Genomic DNA, 13,875 nt, shown 5'->3' on the forward strand with positions numbered 1-13,875 from the left:
CTGTGAGCACGCCTTGGGAAGGAGTGGTCCCGCCCCCTCGTCGGATTTTCATTGTCTGGAAATGGCGGAATGATTTGGACTTTTTTCCATCTGAATTTTTTCAGAAGCTGTTAGAAACTGGCACCTGGAAACCATTCGAAAAATGTATCTGGCTTTCGGTGAAAATTTTACGGGCTTCACAGAGAATAAGGACTGTTACTACAGCTTTAAGGACCCCTTTAAGGACCCTCGGCGCGCCGCGCCCCGAGCTGCGACGACGCGGCACAAGCCACTGGACCATTTCTAAACGGATGGCTCTGTGGATACGAGACCGTCGTGTGCTCTTTCTCTGGTTATCACAAGAGCTGGACATCAGCCATTTTCCGGCAGATTTCACTTTTAACAAGAGATTTTGTCATGGAAAGCCACGCGGAGGCTTCGCGCGTAAAGACCGATTCGCTTTGGAAGCGAGACAACGGAACACCTCCGTTTCGGCATGTCAGAGAACAAGTTTGGACATGTCCAGCTCTCCACAATTTCTCTGATACTTACTGGACTGGTAAGCATTGAAAGCCGAGATAGGCATGTCCAAACTTGTCCTCTGACACGCCGAAACGGAGGTGTTCCTTTGTCTCGCTTCCAAAGCGAATCGGTCTTTACGCGCGAAGCCTCCGCGTGGCTTTCCATGACAAAATCTCTTGTTAAAAGTGAAATCTGCTGGAAAATGGCTGATGTCCAGCTCTTGTGATAACCAGAGAAAGAGCACACGACGGTCTCGTATCCACAGAGCCATCCGTTTAGAAATGGTCCGGTGGCTTGTGCCGCGTCGTCGCAGCTCGGAGCGCGGCGCGCCGAGCGTCCTTGAAGGGGTCCTTAAAGCTGTAGCAACAGTCCTTATTCTCTGTGAAGCCTGTAAAATTTTCACCAAAAGCCAGATAAATTTTTCGAATGGTTTCCAGGTGCCAGTTTCTACCAGCTTCTGAAAAAATTCTGATGGAAAAAAGTCCTTTTCATTCTGCTATTTCCAGACAATGAAAATCCGACGAGGGGGTGGGACCACTCCTTCCAAGGCGTGCTCACAGGCGAATGACGTAACCGACAGACGTGGAAAAACTCACGCATGCGCACGAGGGTTCAAGCATGTCTGACGTAAAAACATATGAATGAAATCCATATAGTTTTTGAAAAAAATAAAAAGGACCGTTACTTTATTGACAGACCTCGTACTTTTCTGGCTTGTCATCAGACTACAGCAGGCCTGAACTCACCAACTCTTGTTGCATCAGGTACTTCCCGAGGTCAGCTGTAGCTGTTTCACTGGATGGGCTGATGTTGTATTATTGCTGATGTAATTCATGTTGGGAATTTCCCTATAGCTGTATGGTTCTCTCTGTGCAGTATTAGTGACCTGATGTGAATTCCAGGCAGCTTTTCCTTGGGATGCCAATTACATAACACCATACGTGAAATGCATAGAAACTGAATCATTAGCTTAAGTATAACTTGTATGGGAAAATCCATACAGATGCTAACAGTTAGCATTTGCAAATTAGCACGAGATATAGAATGTATTTTTTTGTCCACTAACCAAGGGTCGCGGCGGAGAGATATGCATTTACAGAAGAATTGAACACAAAAATACTCACAGGCAAACGGTTTCTGGCCATATAATGCAGAGAGAGAAAAGCGTGTCTGTTTAGTTGCTTCACACAGTCTGAACTGCCTACGGGAACAATGAAGGTACAAAATATACGCTGTTGCAACAAATCCTGACCACTAGAGGTCTGCGTTAGCTCAATGCTAATAGGTGAGTTTTGTTGTTTTTGTTTATTACATTGTAACTATTTCTTTACTGGCAAAGTGCTCCCTTAAACCTGTAATGTTAATACCTAAAAATGTTCAAGAATTTTAACCCTAATGTAAAACCAAGTGTAAAGTGCAGTACCTGAGATATGGCTGAAAATAGTGCACTGCACTTAATGACTCAAAATAATGATTCTGTACTTTCTCAAACCCAGATAAAAACAAATGCAACCAGACCACAGACAACATTCCCATTACAGATGTGTAAATAGGTTTTAGCAATTCTTCAGAAATTTTGTGTTGATATTATTTTAGTGCTGTACACAGATGATCAAATTTAAAATCAAAATAATAACTGAGTCTTCAACACATTGTCAGATTTTATGTATGAAATTTTTGCTTAAAACAGTCTCTCTTGTTGAAGTGAACCACAGTTAAAGTGGAAAGTGACACCCACACAGTGATATGATTGTTTCTCAGCCCTTTTGTTTCATCCATCAGTTGGGATAAAAATCAAAAAATAATTCAATGAAAAAGTGAAAAACAACCAGACAGATTCAATTATCAACCTACAAACACATCGGCGCTCCGGTCTAAACTGGCCTCTGATAACATCACAGACAAAACAAGTACTCAGAAGATAAGTTATTTTAAGACTGAGTGTAAGAAAAGAAAACGTGGATGTAATTTCTGTTCGATGGCACTGAAATGCCAAAGAGGGCACTGAACCTTATGAATACTGATTGTTAGGCCGACAAAGCTAAATAATTATGCAGTGAATTGATATGCTCTCCAGAGGCTAGGAGTTATTATCCAGTAATGATACATACATTTATATGGCGAGATCTCCACAGTGGCGGAAATGTCATTAATAAATAATTAGACAACAGAGAGCACCCGTCATACCCCACATTGAAGAATTTATATTACACGGTAACAGTTAGGGATTTGACAAGCGTGTTTTCAAGTGTGAAAAGCTTGGTGATGATGTCTATCACATTGAACCCAGCGGCGTGATGCTTTTGTTGTTGCACTGCACGCACACAGACTATTTAAAAAATGCGCAATGCCAAGCCACTTTATTCCCCTGCTTTTTATTGCTTTTTATGTTTACTCTCTTACCTCGACTTGGAGCCACGTTTCCCGACCATCAGTCCACACGCAGGTGTGCATGTTAATCATCTTCTCTGTGTGGGCACTGGAGTGGGAACGTCACACCAGCCACTAGCGGAAATACAGCTACATTTTTTTAACTTAAGGCTCTCAAATACGACAACATTGCCAGAAACTGTTGGCAGGAAATTAACTCAGTAAACACAGACTGACTCAGAGGCATATTCTCATGTAAGTCCCTATACAACTGCTGTGTCTGTGCTTTTGTGATTTGACTCAAAAAAGCTACAATCGTAAGTCATGTTAATATGCTATTAATACATAATGACTGCATCTTGTAGTGGAAATACTATCACAGGCTTCCTCACTCTACACCGTGTTAACAGACAGTAAAAAAAAAAAAAAAAAAAACATCAGTGCAAGTTAGTTCAAATGTTTCAAATAAAATTATAGTAAAGTTTCCTGTTCTCCATTCAAGGTCAAAGTTGGTACAGTTTAACTGGAATGCCGGTATTTGTTCCAATTTAGTCCCAAACTAACTAGTAGGTTACATATTAAACATCAGAAAATACTTGTAAAGGCGGCACTTTATGCTTCAAAGATTTAAGGCAAAAAGAGGAAAGAACAGTCGTCCTCATGTCCTGAGAGTTTTTATTTCACTCCATGCTTGAAGGGGGAGCATAAGTCACCTTATTTACAGACTCATTTACAATTCATTAATGCACAAAAATCTATAAGTGCATTTCAAACAATGTAACTGTCGCTGGCGATATACTTCCATATGTCCTTCACAGCTAAATGAAAAGTTAGCTTTGATAACACTATGTAACAAATTTTTATTTTCGTTTTGTTCCTGGGTACACAGTGTGTTTTCCTAACCTGTTATGCCTTAAATAAATAGAAAATAGCTGTTATTCCACAGAAACTTTGCTTCTGTGATCAGGACAATGATATTTTGAAATTTGTCTGTTTTCAAGAATATTCTCGATTCGCCTTCACTACTACTGAGTAGTCTTCTAGAATATTCTTTAACTGCTAGAACTGTCTAGAAGTTTCCAGAATTATCTAGAAATTTCAAGAAACTTTTAGAACTTTCTAGAACGTTAAAAAAAAATAAAATCAAAGTTTGTGCTGAATGTAGTCATTTTTCCATAGACTTTAGCCATAAGCAGTTGAAATATAACACTTAGAAGCCAGGAACAAAAATTGTGTTACATAGTGTAACCATTAATCTGCTAACTGAAAAGTAAACTTTTATAACGCTAAATCTATAACCCCCCCCCCCCCCCAAAAAAATAGCGGAAGTTACTACCAACTTTTAGTATTGACTCGGTCGCAGCCACATCAGATGACACTGTTGGCTCCTGCTAAGGCAGTTTTAAGTGCCGCAGGGGCTGCTGGGAAATTTCAAAGGTCAAGTCACATAACCCCACTGATCCCTATATAATACTGGATAGCTCATTGTCCAATATTTTTGAAGCAAATTGCCTGCCATATTACCACTCGCATGTATTGCTCCTTAACGGTCTGTTTGATTGATCTTTAACCAGGTGCACGCAACTTTATTCTTTGTGATTTTGTAAAAAAAAAAAATGCCTTCATGTGCAGCTATAGGACTGCGCAAATCGCCAGATCAAAGGCTGTGGATGAACATTTCACCTGTGAGTATGATTGAAATGGAAAGTAATAATACAATAACATGCTTTTGGAGGGCGGTATGCATTTTCAGAGGCCTGACATCCGTGCCCAGTCACCCAAAATGACAGATATTCGCCCAAGTTAGACGAGGGCGAATATCTGTCATTGTGGGCAACGGCATGGACGGAGCGCCTCAGAAAATGCATACCACACGACAACAGCATGTTATTTGCATTGTTATCACTTGCTGAGATACACAACACGTGGAATCACATGAACAATATTTGATGTCATTTCAAAACGCACAACACCCAGCAAATGTGTACATAAAAAGTTGGCTCACTTTAACTTTTGTCGTGTTGGCAGGCGCGCGCTGCTCTCCAAATTCGCCAGTGCGTCCTTTATGAAGCTGGCTGCTTTGGCTGCTGTTCATTGTTGTACTATCCATGATAAAATCATCTGGAATATCCATATTCGGACCACCACACACTTCTCGCCTTTTCATCTTTCCTCTGAGTACAGTTCTTGGGCTGCGTGCGCTATGACGTCATTTGTTTACGCACCGCAGGCGGGTATGCCGATACTTGTTCGCTACTGTGGACGGGTATAGCCAGGTAGCGTCGACGTAAATCTACGCTACGGCCTAGCAATGCCTCGATAAAGTGGTGATTATGAACAATAATTTGAATTGTTCTCTCCCTTATTTCAGCATAGGCATAGATAATAATAATAATATTATTATTATTATTATTATTATTAAGTGGCTAGTGTGTAGCCACATGACGAGTTTTGTGTTGAACAAACTATTTTAAGACATTTATTAGGTCTACTTGTGCATAGGTTTGGAGCTTTAGGTGTTGTTGCTATGAGCTTTATTACTAATATTAGGCTGAAGCTCACGGAGCTATGTGTAATAAATATTAACATTGCAAAACCAACTCTCATGTAGCTAGTTAAGTGATGTTTTATTCTTTCAGTGCAACTATAAAAAAAATCCACTATTGCGATATTATTCATCATGAATTTTATTATTCGTCCATTTTTGTTCAGATATGGTACATACATACACACACACACACATATATACGTATATATATATATATATATATATATATATATATATATATATATATATATATATATATATATATATATATTATATATATATATATATAAAGCTTGTTGATGATTTACACAAAACTTAAATAAACTTGATAAAAGAAACAAAGGAGATAAATCAAAAAGCTCATCATGGCAGACATAGATTAGGAGGGATGCAGGTTACATTATCTGGAGAACAAAAAGAAAATGATGAGAATCAGCTCAGTTATTACTCCAAATTGTTGACGTTCTAATAAGCCGTCTATGTGCGTTCTGCATAACTTGCGAGTGGTAAGATGACTGGCAGTTTGTTTGTACGGTGTGTGTGGGCCAGTGAGCTATCCAGTCTTACATACAGATCAGTGCATAACCCATACATTCCCAGGAACACAAACAAAATGCAGGAAAATAAATAATAAAAAATAAAACCCCAAACACTGTCATCATCTTTATCAAAAGCAGTAAATTGCAGTATTTGAAGTCACAGTTTATCTCTATATTGTATATTTATAAACTGTTAACGGAGCTACAGCTCACCCCTATTGCATTCACAAACACAAAACAAATGCACAAAAAAATAAAATCCCAAACATTTATAAACTGTTACAGGAATGGCTCACCTGTGTTGCATTCGTAAACATGACACAAAACGAATGCACAAAAAACAAATAATAATAAAAAAAAAACCCTGAACATTGTTACCATCTTTATCAAAAGCAGTGAATTGCAGTATTAATAGTAACATGTATGATTTTAGGGTTACAAACATTTTTGACAGCTAAACTTTACCAGCAAAAAAAAAAAAATGTTAGCGGACTGAAAGTTAGAGGAACTAAATTTAGCGGAAGCTAATTGGTAGGGGTGTCGGAAAAAATCGATTCACGTCCAAATCGCGATTCTTATTTATTACGATTCTGAATGGATCCAAAATGTCCAAGAATCGATTTTAAAAAGCATTATTTTTAACATTTTCTTGCTTACTCGCTGCGTGTACTGTTTGTCAGGCAACGGCTTCCGTACTACAGCGTCCCCGCGAGGGGGTGGTCCGTCGTGCTTCAAACACTTGTGAGCTGCAGCTTAGCATGGCGGAAGAAGAGCTAATTCAGCCAGCACCGTCTTTGCTGAAGGCAAATGTTTGGGCGCATTTTGGATTTTATTATTTGCTGCGTAAGAAGGAGCTTGACATGACTTATGCAGTGTGCAAAATCTGCAAAATGAAAGTCAAGTACTTCGGGAACACTTCAAATCCTCGAGCCCACATGCTACGCTATGACCCGGAGCTAAAAGGAGCGGAGCAGTGGTCTCTGCCGACTACTCACCAGCGCTTCACTAAACTGCCAGCCAACTCTGAATGAGCAAAGCAGATAAGTAAATTTACATCTAGAATCAATTGATTAACCTTGTAAAGCTGCATTTTCTTAAACATAAACATTTTTTAAGTAATATAACCATTTCTCAGAGCTCTTTGAATCGAAAATCGATTCTGAATCAAATCGTCATCCCAAGAATCGGACGCGAATTGAATCGTGAGTTGTTGTACGATTCACATCCCTACTAATTGGTCCACCAATGGTTTCCAAAGTTAGTTGTAAAGCTAATGCACTAACAAAAATGTTAGCTTCGCTAATAGCAGTTAGCAGATTAGAGGAACTGTGCCGACCACTGGTTGTTATTTTCAGTAAATCATCCATTAGAGGGTGCTGCACAGGGTCACATTTTTCTGACAGCATCAGACATGTAAACAGTATACTGCAAAAAAAGACAAAAGTATAGGTAGTGATGATCTGAGAGGCTGTTAAAGCCTTTGTGTCCTCAAAATTTTCAGTCATTGCTGAATATCTTTATCGCGTCTTGTTTGATAGGATCATGTCTTGGCGACACTGATCCCATGATTTGTGCCACCAAAATGTGTTCAAATATGGCCAAATGAAAGCAGAGTGAGGACAAAAGAATAACGTGAAGCATAAATGAGGCCTTCATCAAAAACACCACAGAAATGATATTGTAAGAAAGACGAAAGTTTACATATACCAAAGAGCATAGTAGGGTACATTTTAGTAGTATTGACGCCTTTACGGTGTCAAATCTCACGCGTAATCACGTTCTTGCTGGGGAGGCCGAGATTTTGTTGTCAGTATAAACAAGTGTTTGTGGCAACTTGTTTGCAACATTGCGCCGTTATGGCGAGGGGGTTATAAAAAAATTTAAAAAGTGTGTTAGGGTTTGTGTGTCAGGAACCAGTTCTTTTCGGGTATCCTTAAGAAATGATTCGATCAGTCGATATCAATAGCCTTTTTGCTTAACAATTCCCTTATCGGTCCTTCAGAGTGGTGATTGTTTTGGGGGGTGTTTTTCAGTAAAATGATCATTTCTCTACATTGATTGCAGACCCTGCAGCAGGTCTGTAATCAAGCGTTTCACTTTGCTTTGAACCTTGAACCATTGAAGCAATACTTTGATCTTCAATCTGCTGCTTCATTGGTTCTTTGTTTTATTTCGCTTTATCTTAATTCTTCCCCGCTAAAACCCTAAAGAGCATATGTCTGTGAGTAATATTTACCTTTATTATGTTAAACCGACCTGTTATGGTCTTCTAAAACAGTTGATAGATGTATTTTATAACTTAAAAACGGGGCCGATGCTAACATGTTAGCATGTCTATGGCATTTTCAATGTTAAAGTTAGCATTAAGCTGAGCCATTATCAAGCCTCCCTACCCAAGCGCAAAGGATTCTGGGATACTCTAAAACCATCAATAGGTACAGTTGAACATTCGGGTCCCTGATGCGCGCACACATAGCAACGCGCGTAGTAACCAGAGAGCTGCTGAAAACAAACCGCTGTCACACTCATTTTCTACTTAACGTCCATCGTGCTCGCATTGTTCTGCCACAGTTTTTTCTACTTAATATACACCAGTTTTTACAGAGAATGCCACGATCATGTGTTGCAGTTGGCTGTACCAACCATGATAAGTTAAAAGATCAATAAGTGCATTTTTTTTTTCGAGCTCCCAAAGCGCCACATTCTGCTTCTCTCTTCATTCCGCTCGGCTCGCAGGAACGCATTCTGTCTTCAGCTGTGAGTTCTCCGCTTTCAGGCTTTCCAACTCTTCCATGTTAAGACACCTGTTCCATGTCAACGTAATCATGTGATGTTGGACAAGGCAAGTCCTCATGGTCACTCAGGTCAACTGGAGGCAGGAACTCTCTAGGTGAGGTTACTGCTGTAGCAGGTTCACCAAGAGAGGCAGCTGCAGGAGGTGAGCCGAAATGAAGCTTCGACTTTGTCCTCATTGGCCCGGGGTGTGGCTGGCCGAGATGTTTCACATTTCTGCTTTGGCTGCGGCTGTAGCGTTCCACACATGATCATGGCATTCGCTGTGAAAACTGGTGTATACAGTGGTCCCTCGCTATAACGCGGTTCACCTTTCACGGCCTTGCAGTTTTGCCGATTTTTTTAGTACAATTTTGCATGGTTTTTTTTTTTGGTTTTTTTTTTACAGCGCATTGTGTTCTGCGTCCTTAACAGGCGGGCTGGTCGCAGCACCGGTCGGGATCACCGCGATTGCTCTCACTGCCTCCGATGCGCTTACTGAGTCTGCGGGCTCAGTAAATGCAGCAGCGGGCCACTCACACCGCCCTCCTCTCTGCTGTGCGGAGCTGCGCCAAATCTGGCAACAGGTCCACAGACTGCGCTCGCTGTTTTGATGCAGATGTTGACCGCAGCTGCAGAGCTCCGTGGCCACCAAGAGAGGACTTGGATTCTTTGCGGGTCCCGCATTCGTACCTCCGGAGGCAGTGAGTGAAGGGAGAGTTCTGCGTGTGTCTGTTTATAATCTTCTCGCCCAGAAGAAAAAAGAGTGTTTACACTGGAGAGAAAAGTGAGAAAATGTTAATGCCTGTTTGAGAAAAGTGTATAAAGTGTGTAGTGAGGGGTTTTACAGCCTTAAAACATCTATAATAATTGTAAAAAAATAGCACTGACTACTTCGCGGATTTTGCTTATCGTGGGTTATTTTTAGAACGTAACTCCCGCGATAAACGAGGGACCACTGTATTAAGTAGAAAAAAATTTGGCAGAACAATGACAGCGCAATGGACGTCAAGTAGGAAATGAACGCGACAGCGGTTGTTTTCAGCGGCTCGCTCGTTACTATGTGTGTTGCTATGTGCGCGCACATCAGGGACCCAGATGTCTGACTGTACCTACGCCATTTGGCATGAACAAATCAGCAGGCCTTTGCGAATAAATAACGGTAAAGATGACTATATCAACAATGATGTGAGTGCACGTACAGTTTGTTTTCAGCGGTGACCCAAAATAGCGGCTGTAGCTACACGGAAGTGACGTAGGCCCGACAGTACCTATTGAGGAGGAAGGTGGTGTCATGCTTGTTCTACTGAAAAATCTTGATACCTGTAGGATAATTCAGAAACTGATGATAAACATGTTCTTAATATTTTTGGATTTCTGGGTTTGGGGCAAACAGTTGTTCACTGTTATACCAATGTGGTGCATGGGCAGTGTTGTTGTCTTGTTACCATTAGTATATATGATCACCTATTGTTAGTGTGATGTTAGCGTTAGCATATGGAGTCAACCAAGGTTGTTAGCATAGTGTGTAGTCATGCGTTCTTTCAGATGGACAGTCATTATAAATAAATAAATAAAAGTGCTATCTTCACTTGTCAATGTTCATGATAAATTGTGCTTCTCCCCAAACACAGAAATACAGTAAATCCCTGAAATTTTCATCATGAATCATGATCATGCTTTGCTCATTTTTGCAAGTACCATGTCACACCAATAACACTGAAAGTACTGAGTGAGCCAAAACTGCAAGACTGGCATGCGCTAATGTGACAAACTGCAGTAGAAAGCAGCAGAAACTACAAATATAGAAATAAAGAAATAAATGTCATCACACGGAGCCATGAAAGCCACCTATATGTCTTGAAAGGTTGGCTTGTTTTGCATTAATCTAGTGGATGAGTCATATTGTGGCGGCGGAACAGTAGGCCTCGGTTAGCACTGTCTACTCATAGCGAGGTTGTGGGTTTGAACCTTCTGTGTCGAGTTTGTGTTTTCTCCCTCTGCCTGCGTGGATTCTCTGCAGATTCCTCCCACAGATTCTTCTAATTGACGGCTCTAAATTCTGTGCATTTGTGAATGTGGGTATGGATACTTGAATGCATATGTTAGCCCTGTGATACAATGACAACCTGTGGGTGTAATCTGCCTCTGTGCGCTGGAGTACGCTTAGGGTTGCCAACCATCCCTTGAAAAACGGAATCGTCCCTTATTTGGAAATAAAAGTGTGCGTTCCGTATTGACCTGAAACGGGACGCAGTTTGTCCCGTATTTCTGTGAGAATCAAAAAGTCTGTAAAATGTCAATGGAATTGACTGGCGCTTTATATGGAAACGTACGGTAAATTTGATCCCAGCCTCTCTCCTGCTTTTCACCAATGAGCTGACAGACACGAGTTGACAATACCGAATCACTCTTATCTCATTGGTCGAGGGACATCCGCTCGCAAGAAGATACCGACGTCATGAGCCGACGACGGTCGCTGGACGACAATAACAAATCAGCATGGCTGATATCGATACAGACACCGACACTGGCACTGCAGATATGCCTACGGACAGCAATGTCTGTAACGTCGTTACTCCTCCTCCTAAAAAAAACAAACAAAAAAGAATGCAAAAATACAGGGGCGAATGAGAAAAGGAAAATGGCTGGGTGGAAAAGGTGCGCGACAACAGTATTGTTTACTTTCCAGACTTTATTTTTTGCACTTTTTATTACACTAAATGTGTAAATGTGCACTGTTACATTGTTTTGGATGATGCAAATTTTCTATTGTTTTTTTTTGTTAATTTATACAATTTTAAGTTAAGCAATAGCACTACAGAGATTTATTTTTAAAGAAGACAGAATGCTCATATTGAAATTGTGAGTGAAAATTTATTTTGCACTAAAAATAAATTGCTAAATAATTTGTTTTCCACGTGTTCATATCAGAACAAATGCATGTATGCATCTACCTAAATTCAGGGTCAAGTCAACAGTCAAATGGTTAAAAATCATTTAACACAGACGCTGGGAAGGGTGAAGGCAATGGTCAGTCGGCCCTGGCGGTGAGGTGTCCCTTATTTATTTTTCAGAGAGTTGGCAACCCTAAGTACGCTCCAGACCCATTGTCTGTAACCCACCCCCATGACCCTCAGCAAGATAATAACAACACATGGATGGATGGTTCGGATCATTTTGGGAGCCACGACAAATCCTGTGCTTGTACAAATATCAAAAAGTATGGTGTTATTTGCTAATATCAGCAGGAGAAAGGTGCCCAATCCTTGTGTTGCATTCAGGGTTGATCGGAATTATTACGTCGGGCAAGGATGTGATAAAATCATTGGTGTTTATTTATGTGTCTGTTTGTTAGCATGAGTACATCAAAACTACTGTATAGATTTTGACATGTTCACCACAGACAGCTAATAGGGCATGGAAGACTCCTCTGAATTTTGGATCCGGATTCTGGATCAAGATTTCACTTTAAATAGGCTTTGAAGGATTACATCAAAACGACTTCATGGATTCTCACCAAATTTACACCACAGATAGATATTTAGGCATGGAAGACTTCACTGAATTTTGGAGGTGATCTGGATCTGGTGTCGCCAACGGAACGCTCCCCTCGCCCCCACCTAAGCCTTCACTGCACAAGCGTCATCAGCAGCGGTTCACGGATTATCACCTCATTTCTGCTTCAAACTGCACTCCAGTCATCATCTGTCTCAGTGACAGATATATGAAGCTTTGGTACAACAATCATTTTCACATAAATCGATCATTATTTCATCATAAAAGGCAGAGGAAGTGATCAGAGCACCGTGGCTACACTGTGGCCTGTAATTTCAAAGCGTCACAGAATATCACCTCATTTCTGCTTAAAAACTGACTTTAAAATGATTAAGACGTTATACCTTTATCATCTGATGGTTAATAATCACATTGAAGAGACTCTGTTTTAGACAAGCGGCTGAGCTCTGAAATGACTCATGCGCAGTGGAGGCAGCGCGGATCAATTTTTAGGGCCGGATCATTCGGTCTGCGACACCGGATTGGCAGACATCAGAAATATCAGATTGCTGTTGTTATTTTTGCAGTGGCTGAAAGCTGATGTCTATCATGAGCGATAGGACTTGCTTATTTTAATGAGGACAGCTCAAGGTTCAGTGGGTACAAAGAGTTGTTTGTCAAGCCGAGAATCAAGTAATTAACCCCATCTGTATATCAAAATATCATCCGAGCAAGGCACCAAACCCTAAAATATCTGACAAAAAAAATAATAATAATCCAGCTCAAACGGTCGGAACTTTTGAGGTGTCATCCTATCGTGGTGCGGCGCTGTGCAGCTACATTGCAAAGGACAGACTGCAGTGTCATGTTTTCTAGTGTGAGTAAAACACAACCAGTGTGGCCCCCAGCTTTGGAAATTAAGTAAACTGACAAGCTCATTTCAAGCTGCATGCAATTTCAAAACCATATGTGTAGAAACAAAAGAAGGAAGAAGTCTGATTGAGCCGCAGTCATTAAAAAAAGAAAAGCCTTGCAGTAGGTTTGTGTCGTCTTGTGAACATATTATTTGACTTTTCGAACCTAACTGCTGTTAAACTACTGTTATTTCCTTGATTTAGTACATTTCTCTGTGGCAACACTATCTCTCCCTGCCTAGACTTCTGTATAGGAAAAAACAAAGGTTTTTCTTTTATTGAAATGGTGCAATAACCTTCTTCCAAATTTTAATGTTTGTCTTTTTATTGGTCATCTTAATTTGTTGAGTTACAAGATGATCAAATTTATTGTTTTTGAATTATCGCATTAACAAACTGGAGGAGATGGAGTGTCTTTGTGTGTCTGTCTATTCACTGACTGAATTCACAGGGTACATGTCTAGGCTTTTCCAAAGGCTGGTATTTGGGATTGTTTTTGCCTGTAGAGTGTAACTGGGACAAACTGCATGTTTTATCATCAGGAGATACAACCTTATACCAGTGTGTGTGTGTGTGTGTGTGTGTGTGTGTGTGTGTGTGTGTGTGTGTGTGTGTGTGTGTGTGTGTGTGTGTGTGTTTTAAAGGGCCGTTAGTCATCGCTGTGTGCAGCTGATGATGATTTCAACCTTCACAAGGAGCAGCACTCATCCTTGCCCTCAGAAATCAGGTCTTA

At 40.5% G+C, this 13,875-nt stretch overlaps 2 long non-coding RNA genes across 2 annotated transcripts; both read left to right on the forward strand.

Annotated features, from left to right (window-relative positions):
- Positions 1 to 1,246: 1,246 nt before the first annotated feature.
- Positions 1,247 to 9,754, forward strand: LOC117514094. Its single transcript, XR_004561804.1, has 3 exons — positions 1,247 to 1,313; positions 8,394 to 8,398; positions 9,744 to 9,754. It is a non-coding gene; the product is annotated as an uncharacterized LOC117514094 (long non-coding RNA).
- Positions 9,755 to 10,018: 264 nt separating this feature from the next.
- LOC117514093 lies at positions 10,019 to 11,984 on the forward strand. Its single transcript, XR_004561802.1, has 2 exons — positions 10,019 to 10,890; positions 11,826 to 11,984. It is a non-coding gene; the product is annotated as an uncharacterized LOC117514093 (long non-coding RNA).
- Positions 11,985 to 13,875: the final 1,891 nt, after the last annotated feature.

The sequence above is a fragment of the Thalassophryne amazonica genome, chromosome 7, assembly GCF_902500255.1.
Source record: "Thalassophryne amazonica chromosome 7, fThaAma1.1, whole genome shotgun sequence".
Lineage (NCBI taxonomy): Eukaryota > Metazoa > Chordata > Actinopteri > Batrachoidiformes > Batrachoididae > Thalassophryne > Thalassophryne amazonica.